Raw genomic sequence first — 13,175 nt, forward strand, 5'->3', positions numbered from 1 at the left:
CTTTAACTTGCATACCATTTCTTTCTTACCCTTCACTGCAAAACCTTCAGGTTGCTTCATGTAGATCTCCTCTTCTATATCCCCATGAAGAAATGTTTTCTTCACATCCATCTGTTCTACCTCAAAATCAAAAGTAGCAACAATAGATAAAAGTAATCTAATAGAACCTACCTTGGCAACAGGAGAAAAATATCACCAAAATCAATTCCCGGCACCTGGGAATAACCTTTTGCTCCCAACCGAGCTTTGTATTTCTCCACCTTTCCTTCCACATTTGTCTTCTTCTTAAACACCCATTTGCTGCCAATGGGTTTCCTTCCAGCCGGCAACTCCATGATCTAGAATTTATCCAAGACAAAGAATTAAAGGTATTACAGACTCATGTGCATGGTTGTGCCTATGTTACTTTATGCAATGGATCAATAAGAATGCAAAATACATATACACTGAAGTAGTTAGAGAAAACATAACAGGTAAACATGCAAACACGACAAGTTTAATAAGGATTTCACCCAATACTCCTGGGCTACGTCTCTTGGTCCAGCCTTAAGTGGTAGCCTCTCTATTATGTTTTCAAAGTAGAGTTTTTCCAACAGTGAGCTCAATTTGAGTCTCACTCAACAGATATAAATCAGTAGGACAGGACTTGGATCCCCCATGTCTCTGGAGTACACAGACCCTCCTTACAGAAACTCGACCTCAATGGGTCATAGTAGTATGAGCCTAATCTGAGACTCATACATGGCAGGCATGTACAAAGGAGTTCACTTGAACCTCTCAAGCCTTTTCTGGAGTACACAGACTCTCTGACTCTCTCTGGCTCTGTCTGGCTCAATGTTGCCTTCAGGTCAGCTCAGCTTCTTCTCTCTGTTCTCTGCTCTTAGCTTTCTGCCTTGACTAACTCTCCTTACTTTTTTTTGTTTCTGTCAATTCGTGGCTTTAAAGCCAATCTGCTTTCTGACTGTTCGTTTCTGCTTCCCGACGCTCTGGTTCTCCTGCCTCTGTCCATTTGAATTCCTCTGTTCAGAGTCATCATCACTGTGTAATGCCTTACAGGGAGGTGGCCACCTATTTCATAACGAACTGAGTGTCAGTTCTCTTGGAAATGTTTGAACGGTCATTATTTCCATTTAACTCCCAGATTGCCCGCGAACATGATTCCTCTACCAACTCATCGTTCATGCCAGACTTCAAACTTTATACAACTCGGCCTGTTTACCCCGTTAAATCTGTTCATCCATCGGATTGCATGTCCGTCGTCAATCTGGAGCTTCCAGATCCTACAATCTCCGTCCATATCGGCTGGGTAAGTTGCATGACGTTTACCCGTCTGATGTAAGCGGTTTTCTCTCTCTTCCGCTAGATGCATGGCACCCAGTGTGTGGCATCGGACGAGACTCAGTTGAAATCGCTTACCGCTCGAAGCCTTTCCGATATCCTGTCGGTTTTCGTGTGGGACCCGCCTCTGACGGAATCGGCGAATTTTGTAAGGTTTTTTACTTTTCGGGTTTGGGTCGCTCGGGGCTTTTTCTTCTCTAAGGGGTTTGCCCAGGTCGCTAATCGCATATCAGAAACCTCCCATGTTTCTCAAAAAAGGCTTCCCGTTTTGCTATTTCGTGGCAGCGCAAGTTACCATGGGCCAACGGTCAGCGCGCTTGACCGAGGGTCCTCGTTGCTTGGCGTTGCTCACAAATTACAATTGTTCGAGGATATTTCTGATAAACTCGACCGTTGTAAGTCTTTGAAACTTTGGCATGAATTTTACAAAGTTATCAAAACTTAGATAGTTCTTTAGGATCCAATTCGGATCACGGCCTTCCCACTGAAAAATATTTTGGAACACCAAAATTTGGTTTTTAAGCATCAATCAAGTGAGGGTACAGATTCCTCGGTTGCCCAATTTCTATCCATTTCGCACTGCTTGGTTTTGAACCTTTGAGTCCAATCCTTAGGTACTCAACATCCCCCCTACGTGTAGTTCTCACCTTCCTGTCCAGAACTGTATCTTCTTGCAACTCATTGAGAAATTCAGGTAACAGGTCATCAATAGAAGGCAATTGACTCTGTTCTTCGGGATCTTCAACCAATGAAGGTTCAAATAGTCTCAAGCTCTCTGCATTAACAACTAAGTAGATGTGCATGTAAGTTGGTGATCTGGCTTTAAACGGGAATGCAACAAATTATAGAGATAACCATAAACACAGTGTTAGGGTCCCACCCTAACCCCCTTATTTATGTCATGGGATCACGTCATAGTCAAGATTCAATAAAGCCCATATTAATATTTGTAAGTGGTTAACCCGAAATTAATGACGGGACCACAGTTAGTTGCAAATGGGCAGTAGTATTAGATAGATGGTATTAATAAAACCCATGGTATTGGCCCGTGGTATTGCATGTATGAGTTATATATAAAGGATAGAGACTCCCTGCGAGGAGTATCGTGTCTTGTTTTGTAATCGAGCTCTGCTCTATTGGAGGTTGCCCCCTCGAAGAGGCCTGTGAACATTTCTCTCTGAATAATAAAATCATTTCTATTATATGTTATGGGTATATTTTCTTCGCATATTCTGTGTTCTGGGTATCTTTTCTTCGCATATTCTGTGTTTGGGTATTACTTTGCAGGTTAAGAGCATAACAAGTGGTATCAGAGCACTTTCCAGGGCTCGGTGGGATCTCCAATTTTTAGCGAAAATTTTTTTGGCTAGAGACGTGTTCCGGCGTCTTTAAACCACGGGATCTGTCGTTAAGCGCATAAACCTGCGGATTTGGGGAGGCATGCACGCAGGAAATACAAGAGGTGGTCATGTCTGTTGGACTCCCTTGTAACCCCTGTGGGTACCCCTTCGAGTAGTAGCGCATTAGACAGAACCGCGCACAGACTGTCTTCCACGTACCCTCTGGGTATATAGGAAGCCCCCTAGCTCCCTTGAAACCTCGCCAAAGATAAACCTTCGGCCGTCTTGTGGCTACAGTACACCGAGAACAGCACTCGGAGAGATTACTCGCCCGTATGATAGGGTAGTCGGGTTGTACGGCTAAGGGTACGGTCGATCCTCCTTAGTTAGAGCCCTGAAACATTGGGCCGAGTACTACTGTCAGACCCTTATGTATATTGCGATCTGTAGCACCTGACACTCCTCAAGACCATAGTTCCCTTTCTATCGGGGGATCACACATCATCTATTCCAGATCAGCAAGTGCAGCAGCAGCAGACATCAGTCCCGTTGCTCCATCAGATCAGCAGCAGCAGTTGTTCCACCATTCAGATCTCTCAGATCCACCAGATCGGAGTAGTTGTGAAGGGTTCCTGTACCTGGATATAATTTTCGCAGGACTTTTGGCGGCATTGACATTTTGAGGATTTAGTCTGAGATCTTCCGAAGCGCTTATTTGTGATCTAGCCCATCAGCATCAGGACGACGAGCTGAGCACGGTGGTACCATTCAATTTATTAGAAAAAAAAAATTTGGCGGTCCCAATTTTTCATCAAGTTGGTGTATGGTAGAAACTAGAGCTCAAGCAATGGCCAATGAAAGGCTAGACAAACTTGAAACAGATATGAACGAGCTCAAAAATATGATTAGCGGACTAACTAGCCAGGTACGGCAAGCACTCGATAAGGGCAAGGAGCCAGCTCTCGAGGAACCGCATAATGGCCATGAACACCATGAGGGTGAGTCTAGCCACTCTCCTCACGTCTAGCACACCCATTCACCACCCAGTCAGCGACCTCCCAAGTTGGATATGCAGAAATTTGACGGTTCTCACACGTCCGCATGGCTAGCACAAATGGACCAGTATTTCAAATTGAATCGTCTCCAAGATGATTGGACTAAGCTTATGGTGGGGACCATGTACTTGGACAATGAACGATGGCAATGGGCGGAATGGCATCAACGTCGCAATGGACCTTTTCCAAGTTGGGCCCAATTTTCCAAAGCTCTTCGAGATCGCTTTGAACAGGGAGACTCCTTTTTGGGCCGTCTCACTAAGCTCCGACAGACGGGTACAGTGGATGAATATATCACCGTTTTTGAAGCCTTATCCTTCCGCACTCAAAGTCTCTCAGATGAGTTCTACACGGAATGTTTTATCAGTGGTCTTAAAGAAGCCATCAAAGCTCAAGTTCTACTCCACCACCCTCCCACATGGTCGGAGGCTTGCCAGGTAGCCCGTAAGGTGGAACATGCCATAACAACCCAATATAGCCGCCCCAATTTCCCCACTAAAGGTCGTCCCCCACAAGCTCACAACACGACTCAGACACTTAAGGTCCAAAAGGTGTCACCTCAGGAAATGGCCGAAAGAAGGAAGCAAGGACTATGTTACTACTGTGATGAAAAATATTCCCCTGGTCATAAATGCAAGGAGCCCAAGTTTTTTCAAATAGATGCCACTGACTACAGCTCCACCGAGGAAGATCCACCACTTGAGGAACCAGAGGCAATCGAAGAAGACAACCAAAAGGAGATTGTATCTGACGAACCAGTTATTTCGCTCAATGCGTTGGCAGGAATCTCTTCCCCTCAAACTCTCAAAATCAGGGGTTTTCTTAAACATCGCCCAGTAGTAGTCTTGATTGATAGTGGAAGTACCCATAATTTCATCCATCAAAAAATCGCCGAAGCAGCGCATTGTTTTGTACGGGCAGTTTCTAACTTCCAAGTCCAAATTGCAGATGGGGGCACAATGAAATGTGAAGGCCGCTGTGAAAATGTCAAACTTCAAATGGGGGATTATCAGTTGAAAACCCACATGTTTGCCATACACATGGGAGGATGCGACATTGTCCTAGGCACTGAATGGCTCCGCACCCTTGGGCCAATCACAATGGATTTCCAGGAGTTATATATGAGTTTTAAGCAGAACAACTCCACACATACCCTCCGTGGCCTCCAGGCGGGAGCCCCCTCTGTCATCAGCTCGCATCGGATGGAAAAATTGTTAAAAAAGGGCCATCATGGAGTGGTAGCTCAATTTAATGCCATCCAGGTAGTCGAAACCAGGTCTCTGCCAATTCATCCTGAGATGCAACAGATTTTAAATAACCATCGGACGGTCTTTGACAAGCCTCATGAGCTTCCACCCTCGTGAGGGGAACATGATCATAGCATCACCTTGGTTCCAGGGGCCCAACCCCCAAATGTGCAGCCATACAGATATCCGTTCACTCAAAAGAATGAAATAGAAAAAATCATCAAGGAATTGTTGGAAGTAGGTGTCATTCGTCCCAGCATTAGTCCTTATTCATCCCCAGTGGTCATGGTCCTCAAGAAAGATGGGGATTGGCGGATGTGTCCCGACTTCAGGGCCCTCAACAAGTTGACAGTCAAAGATAAATTTCCCATTCCGGTGGTTGACGATTTGCTGGACGAACTCAATGGGGCTCAATTCTTCACTAAGTTGGATCTTCGCTCCGGCTACCACCAAATTCGTATGAAGGAAGTCGACATTCCCAAGACGGCTTTTAGAACTCATGAAGGCCATTATGAGTTCCTGGTCATGCCATTTGGTCTCTGTAATGCCCCTTCTACTTTTCAGAGTCTTATGAATCACATCCTCAAACCATATCTCAGAAAATTTGTCCTTGTCTTCTTCAATGACATTCTCATCTATAGTGGCACTTGGGCGGCACATCTTCAGCATGTAGATCTACTCTTGCAACTGCTCCGCAAGCATAAATTATTTGTCAAGATGTCTAAGTGTTCGTTTGGCATGGAAGAAGTTGAGTATTTGGGCCACATTGTGGGGCGTGAAGGTGTCAAGGTGGACCCCAAAAAGATACAGGCAATGCAAGAATGGCCTCAACCTAAGACTTTGAAGAGCTTGCGAGGATTTTTGGGTCTAACAGGCTATTATCGTAAATTTGTCCGCAACTATGGCCGCATAGCGAAGCCCCTCACTCAACTCCTAAAGAAAAATTCCTTCTTCTGGAACGAGGAAGAACAACAGGCATTTACCACTCTCAAAAACGCCATGTGTACCACTCCAGTCTTAGCACTACCTGACTTCACCAAATCCTTTGTCATTGAATGTGATGCTTTGGGTACAGGTATTGGGGCGGTCTTAATGCAGGAAGGGCGACCATTGGCCTTCACAAGCCAACAACTCAGTGGGAGGAATCTGGGCCAATCTACCTACGAGAAGGAAATGATGGCCATCTTACATGCAGTCGAGACCTGGCGACCTTACTTATTGGGGCGACGTTTCCAAATCCGCACAGATCATCACAGTCTTAAATATTTTTTGGAGCAATGCCTATCCTCCCCACAACAAAATAAATGGTTAGCCAAAATGCTAGGATATGATTATGAGATCATTTACAAAAAAGGGAAAGACAACAGTGTAGCAGATGCATTATCGTGCCAATTTGAGGAGGAAAGTACTCTGCTCGCAATTTCCCTTCCCATTCCAGACTGGATTGAAGAGGCTCGCAGGGAATGGTTTTCACACCCAGGGCTCTCCCAACTCATTTCTCAATTGCAGGTAGATCCTAATTCCAGCAAGGGCTACTCGTGGCAGAATGATATTCTTCGCTACAAGGACAGAGTCGTAATATCACCAACATCTACCCTCAAAAGTCGCATTCTGGCAGAATTGCACTCATCTCCCATTGCAGGACATTCAGGCTTTCAGAAGACGTATGCTCGCACCAGAAGATCATTCTTTTGGAAAGGCATGAAAAAGGACGTCCTTACTTTCGTAGCCGAATGTGATGTTTGTCAATGCCACAAAGGGGAAACCGTCAACACACCAGGCACATTACAACCATTGCCCATTCCGGCATCAATTTGGACGGAGGTTTCTATGGATTTCATTACAGGTCTTCCAAAGTCAGGGAACAAGTCTGTCATCATGGTGGTTGTGGACCGACTGTCGAAGTATGTTCATTTCTACGCCCTACCCCACCCGTTTACACCAACCTTGGTTGCTCAATCTTTCATGGATCAGATCTTCAAATTACATGGCATGCCCACTTCTATAGTGTTCGACCGCGACCCGATCTTCACCAGCAATTTTTGGCAGGAACTCTTCAGAATACAAGGCACTCAACTCAAACTCAGTACTTCATATCATCCGTAAACAGATGGTCAAACCGAAGCCGTCAACAAATGTCTAGAAACCTACCTTAGGTGTTTCACTTCAGAAAAGCAACACCTTTGGGCACAGTGGTTACCTCTGGCTGAATGGTGGTATAACACCAACTATCATGCCACCACCAAAATGACTCCCTATGAAGCAGTCTATGGTCAACTTCCGCCTTCCCCTACTTCTTATCTCAAGGGATGCTCCAAAGTACAAGCAGTGGATCAACTCCTACAACACTGCACAACCATGCTCGCCCACCTTCGCGAGAATCTTCATCAAGCTCAGAACCGCATGAAGCAACAGGCCGACCAACATCACTCAGAGCGCCAATTTCAAGAAGGGGATCAGGTCTTTTTGAGGCTGCAACCATATAAGCAAACATCACTCAAAGATAAGGGTTGTCAAAAGCTCTCTCCAAAATTCTACGGACCATACCAAGTACTTCAACGCATTGGAGAAGTGGCTTACAAGTTGGCTTTGCCACCTACGGCAAAAATCCATCCAGTTTTCCATGTATCGTGCCTCAAGAAAGTGATTGGGAACAATTTCCGAGTTCAAACCAGTCTACCTGAATTAGACGAAGAAGGGTCAATCTGGCTTCAACCCGAACAGGTTCTAGACACACGAGACAAGCACCTGCGCGGCCGCATGATTAAAGAAGTCCTCGTCAAATGGAAAGACACCTCTCCGGAAGATGCAACTTGGGAACCAGCCACTATTCTTCAGCAGTTTCCGCAGCTTCAGCCTTGAGGACAAGGCTAGTCTTAAGGGGGAGGGCATGTTAGGGTCCCACCCTAACCCCCTTATTTATGTCATGGGATCACGTCATAGTCAAGAGTCAATAAAGCCCATATTAATATTTGTAAGTGGTTAACCCGCAATTAATGACGGGACCACAGTTAGTTGCAAATGGGCGTTAGTATTAGATAGATGGTATTAATAAAACCCACGGTATTGGCCCGTGGTATTGCATGTATGAGTCATATATAAAGGATAGAGACTCCCTGCGAGGAGTATCGTGTCTTGTTTTGTAATCGAGCTCTGCTCTATTGGAGGTTGCCCCCTCGAAGAGGCCTGTGAACATTTCTCTCTGAATAATAAAATCATTGCTATTCTGTGTTCTGGGTATATTTTCTTCGCATATTCTATGTTCTGGGTATCTTTTCTTCGCATATTCTGTGTTTGGATATTACTTTGCAGGTTAAGAGCATAACACATAGAGATGCAGCGGAAATAATACTTCATTTCATTAATGTAAACTACTGAAATATGCTTACAAACAGGAATGGAAATAAACCAGCTAGGGTGATGGTAGCTTATCTCTGAGAAGAGATGTGGCGGATACATGTCTCTGAAATCTCTTACAATGAGGCTCAAGGGCCTTTTTATTATTGAACAATAAGAGCAAACCCTAAACAACTAAAACCCTAACCCGAGGAGATGTAACACCAAGAGTTTATGGGCCCCGTTGGGGTGAGTTGGACAACCAACTTCCCGGGGTCGCGACTTGGTCATATTATCTCTGTTTGATGTGCATGATAGCCCGTTGGAAAGATTTCTCTGAGGACTATGACAGAAAAGATGATTTTAGACAGAAAATAGCCAGTGGTAGATTTCCCAAAAAATGTCGTTTAGGGCCTCAAAATGGCTCCGGAAGTTTAGGACCCAAAAAAATGCTAAAAATAGAAAATTGTGCTATAATTAAGGAAATTGAAAAACTGAAAGAAGCAATGGTGGAGGTCCAAGTGGAATTGGCGGGTGGCCACCAATATCCACTTGGATTAGCTGGTAAATCAATGCGAAAATCATTCTCACCAATTTTCTCAAGTATCTTGAAAGGTCCATACCTTATTGGCCTCAGCTTCTTACCTTCACCTTGCATTCTGTCTTTGATGTTACACAGCCAGACTTGATCATCAACTTGGAAACTATGCTCAATATGATGCTTGTTATCGGGAATAGTGTCTATGCAGAGCTGTTAATCCCACTAAGGCTGGTAGCTACCTTAGAAACAAACAAACTTAAAACTACTTTTGTTTTCCTTTATGAAAGATAGATGAGAGAAGAATAAAGGAGACCAACCTATGTCTTGCGCTTGGTTCCTTGCTCGATTCCTCTCTCTTCTGATAGTCCTTTGCTACTTGCTTCCTTGTGTACCCAGCTTCATAGAGTACCTGTAGAATCAAAGCAGCATAACACTATACGAGAACATAGATCTATTATCATAAGCAATATAGGATCAGATGTATATTAACCATACAAATGCATAAAACATAAATCATACAAGAGTATGGAGGAAAACTTGAATAGCTTTATTGATAATCAAGAAAGAGCCAAGAGAATTACAACCAATTGTTCTGACCTAGCATCATCCTCTCAGCAAGAAGCCCTTCTTCACCTCATGAAAAGCTTAGATCACCTAACACTATGATATTGCACCAATAAACCAGCAGCACTTCCTTACAAGATACAAAATTCCAGCCTCTATATCTCTAGGATGAGGGATCCATATATAGATGTCTGCAAGGGAGGTGAGTCATCTTTTGAGATTTGATTACTGTCTCCCCTCTGATAGTTCTTGATTCCACTTTGAGATTGATGATCTCTTACTCATCCCTGGTCGAATTCAGAGAGGCAAGTGTCACAGGATAAGTTTCTGGAAGATTCCATGCTTCTCCACCTCGCGGATTGACCCTGCCATTTGTCCCTTCTCGCCCATCGCACCCCATTGAAGGGCTTTTTGACATGCAACGCACCTACTGTGTGTATTTAGGTGGGATGCAATGCACTTTGCCTATGGAGCAGGTGAAATGGTCCAGTTTTGACCAATTCTAAGTGATTTTTCATGGAGAACTTCTGGGAGATGCTGTAATCAGTTGACCTTGTTTTTTTAGGGGTTGGAATAACACCTTTAGGGACTTAGGAGCCCTTGGTTTATGGACATTTATGCTTGGGGTTGTAGTGCCCAAAAATGTTTATAACAGTTGCCCCCTAAAGCATGAGGTCGTCAATCTTTTTGATGTCGGGTGAAATGCTTTATCATGAGGATCCAAAGTTCTTTCAAGCTGGAAGGAGACCTGTAATAAGATACAATACAATACATTATCTTCATAATATTTTCATGATCTGGCTGAGGCAGGCATTCCCATTCTCAGCTTTATAAATTCATTTTTCGTGTACATGAGACAGACAATCGTCTGAGTGTAGACTGATGATTCTGGTAGAGCCATCATCCCTTAGATTGGATGATTATCTGTGAAGCAATGATGTACATTTGATGTCTTTATTTTCCTCAATATATATCGCAGCCCGGATGGATGAAACTAGATCCGAGGTCTTCAATCTCTTACGATCTTCACTCAAAGTACAAGTCGATCCATGTGAGAGATGTTCTGGAGTCGAACATGGAAAGACATTGCCTGATTACCAGCCAATGATGTAAGCTGTTAACAGGCGCGAGAGGAATCACCGATAATGATAATGACCCTCAAGGTACTACAGTACAATTTACGTGGTGTGAAAAAAGGACTTGGCATCGAACACCACGCAAAATCTTTCGGTCGAAGGACATTGATGTAAACCTGTCGCCAGAAGTGAGAAACTTGCCATTGAGACATGCAAGCTTCAAAGTACTGAAAGGGTTGTTCCTAGATCGACTTCTTGGATAATGAGCTGATGTCGACAAGAAGCATTCCGACATAGGAGGGCCTTAATGAATCCCACATCAATGACACGGAACGGAGCAAATGACTTTAATGGAGGTGAAAACGATCTGGTGATATAAGGTTCAGGGTGGCGGTCATGAAAGAATGGAGCGTAAATGTATTGCAGTGGGTGAGACACAAGTGAATTCTCTGAGTGACTTCTCTTGAACATATTGGCGACACTGACATGATGGATTGGTAGCATTAACCCCAAATGTGGATGGTGTGATGGAACCATGGTGATGTGACCAGTGAATGGAACAACCCAACCCGACTTGGATGCGGAGTGAAAGTGTCATGTTCAAGAGCGACTTGCTACCAACAAAGTTTCTTCAAGTTTTCTTCCCAATTTTTCCCCAGTCATTGCTAACCAGTACCTCTTTATTTTTGTCAAGCTTGAGGAGGATAACATATGCTTTTTCTATAATTTTCCCTTCGGGCAAACCCATCGCTATGTTTTAACGAGCCTAGCGATAGTGAAACGCGTTCTTGTCTGTTATGGACAAGTTTGTCGCTATTAGGTTTTAACGAGTTTAACGACAAAGATAACTCGGTCCTTTTCAATTTTAGAGAGTCTAAAAAGAGACATAAAGGAAACTCCAAAAAATTCTTTTTCGTCATCTAATCCCTTAAGTCCGAAAAAGTATAAAACAATACAGAAGGGATGAATTTTCGGTACTTTTAACGAGCTGAACAAAACAAGCGCTCGATCTTTTTGTGTAATAATCCCTCAGGTCAAAAAAGATTAAAATCTAAAGGAGGGATAGCACTTCCGGTCATTTTAACGAGCTGGAGAGGCCAATGGCTCGGCAATCTTTTCATATTTTATGAGTCAGTTGAAAAGAGCTTAAAGGAGACTCGTCATTGAGGAACGAGTGATAAATTCGGGTAGCAGCTGATTCCAGGTAAGGTTTGGAATTTTCCAATCATGGCAGTGTTACAAGGATGGCTAACAGGATCACTCTTCGTAGCTATTCCTCAAAAGGGGTAAACAATCAAGTGGAGGTGAATGATCGGCCAATATAAAGTGGAGGTGATGATGAGAACACGACCAAGGCTTCAAAGGCTGAAGTACTACATTCACGATGGTTATTTACCGGAAATTGGTTCATTTTTTAATGAGCTTAAACGCTGGGGGAAACACTTGCTCATTACTTATGTTTATTTTTTAACAAGCATGAAGTCCGCGTTAAAATTGCTCTATCCAATCGTATAATAAGAATGTCTCATCTAAAAACGGCATTTTTTCAAAGCTTTGCCCCGCATCCTTTCTCTATGCAAGTTAGGAAACGACCAATCCAAAAAAAAAGATAAATGATCATTCTTTGCTTGCATGCCAAAAGGTTTGCATGCCCCCAGGTATAGTGAAATAGAGTTTCAAGGTTACCCCTCAATTTGCAGACAAAACATTTGTTTTATCGGGAAAGGCCTACCTCTTTCAGGTTACCAAAGATTGTTCTATTCATACCACAAACAAAACACTTCTTCGGCGATGTCTACCGAAATAGACAAAGGCGAGTGGTGCAGACGCCTCCACTCACATAACTTTGACGAGGGAATCTTATTCTAGTCTAATCCCCTTTTCCTAAACGAACGGGAGTGTCAGACTAGTCATATATCCTTCGCGGAAACCTACCCTATACCTGAAGTTTTCCTACTGAAGCAGACCAGGGTGCATGCCCCCTGGGTTTCAGTCATGTCCCCTGAATCACTCGCGCTCATCAGGTGGACGGACTGGGGATTGATGAGACATTCCTTGTGTGAAAAGACCATTCAGGGATGGTATATGACTATTTTCTATGCGTGAACCGGGGAATGAAAGCTGGTCTACGAGCTTGACCACTCTTCCTTCGTGCGGGAAACACATTACTCTAAAGAGTGAGGAGACAATGGCCTCCATGCAATAAATATAGTCTCGTCCAAGGAGTAGATTATAATCCAGGGGTCCTTGGACTACCATTACGTTCATGTGAACGGTTTTCCCTCTCAATGTTATGGGCACATTGGGAAGGATCCCTAACGGTCGACTGGTTCCTTTGTCAAAGCCTGTTAGATTTCTCATTTCAGGCAAAAGCGATGGCGAACCAAGCGCTTTCCAAGTAGTTAAGGAAAGGATACTCACAGAAGCCCCTTCATCTATGATGGTACCGGCCATGACCATTCTATATATTTGAGCAATGATTCGGAATGGTACACTAGCCGGTAAACGGGGTCTGCCTACTAGATTCCAATCAAAGGAAACAACTAGGTTGCTTGGAGGTGGGACCGAATAGACGGCCGGGTACGACTCTGATGAACTTCCTTCCTGCAGTAAAGGAACGGGTAAGTTTCCCCCATGTTCATCGGAGTCTGTGCTTCCGAAAAGAATTTGGACGGTGT

The sequence above is a fragment of the Pinus tabuliformis genome, chromosome 1_1, assembly GCF_031772625.1.
Source record: "Pinus tabuliformis cultivar Carrire ecotype Pingquan chromosome 1_1, CPIR1, whole genome shotgun sequence".
NCBI lineage: Eukaryota > Viridiplantae > Streptophyta > Pinopsida > Pinales > Pinaceae > Pinus > Pinus tabuliformis.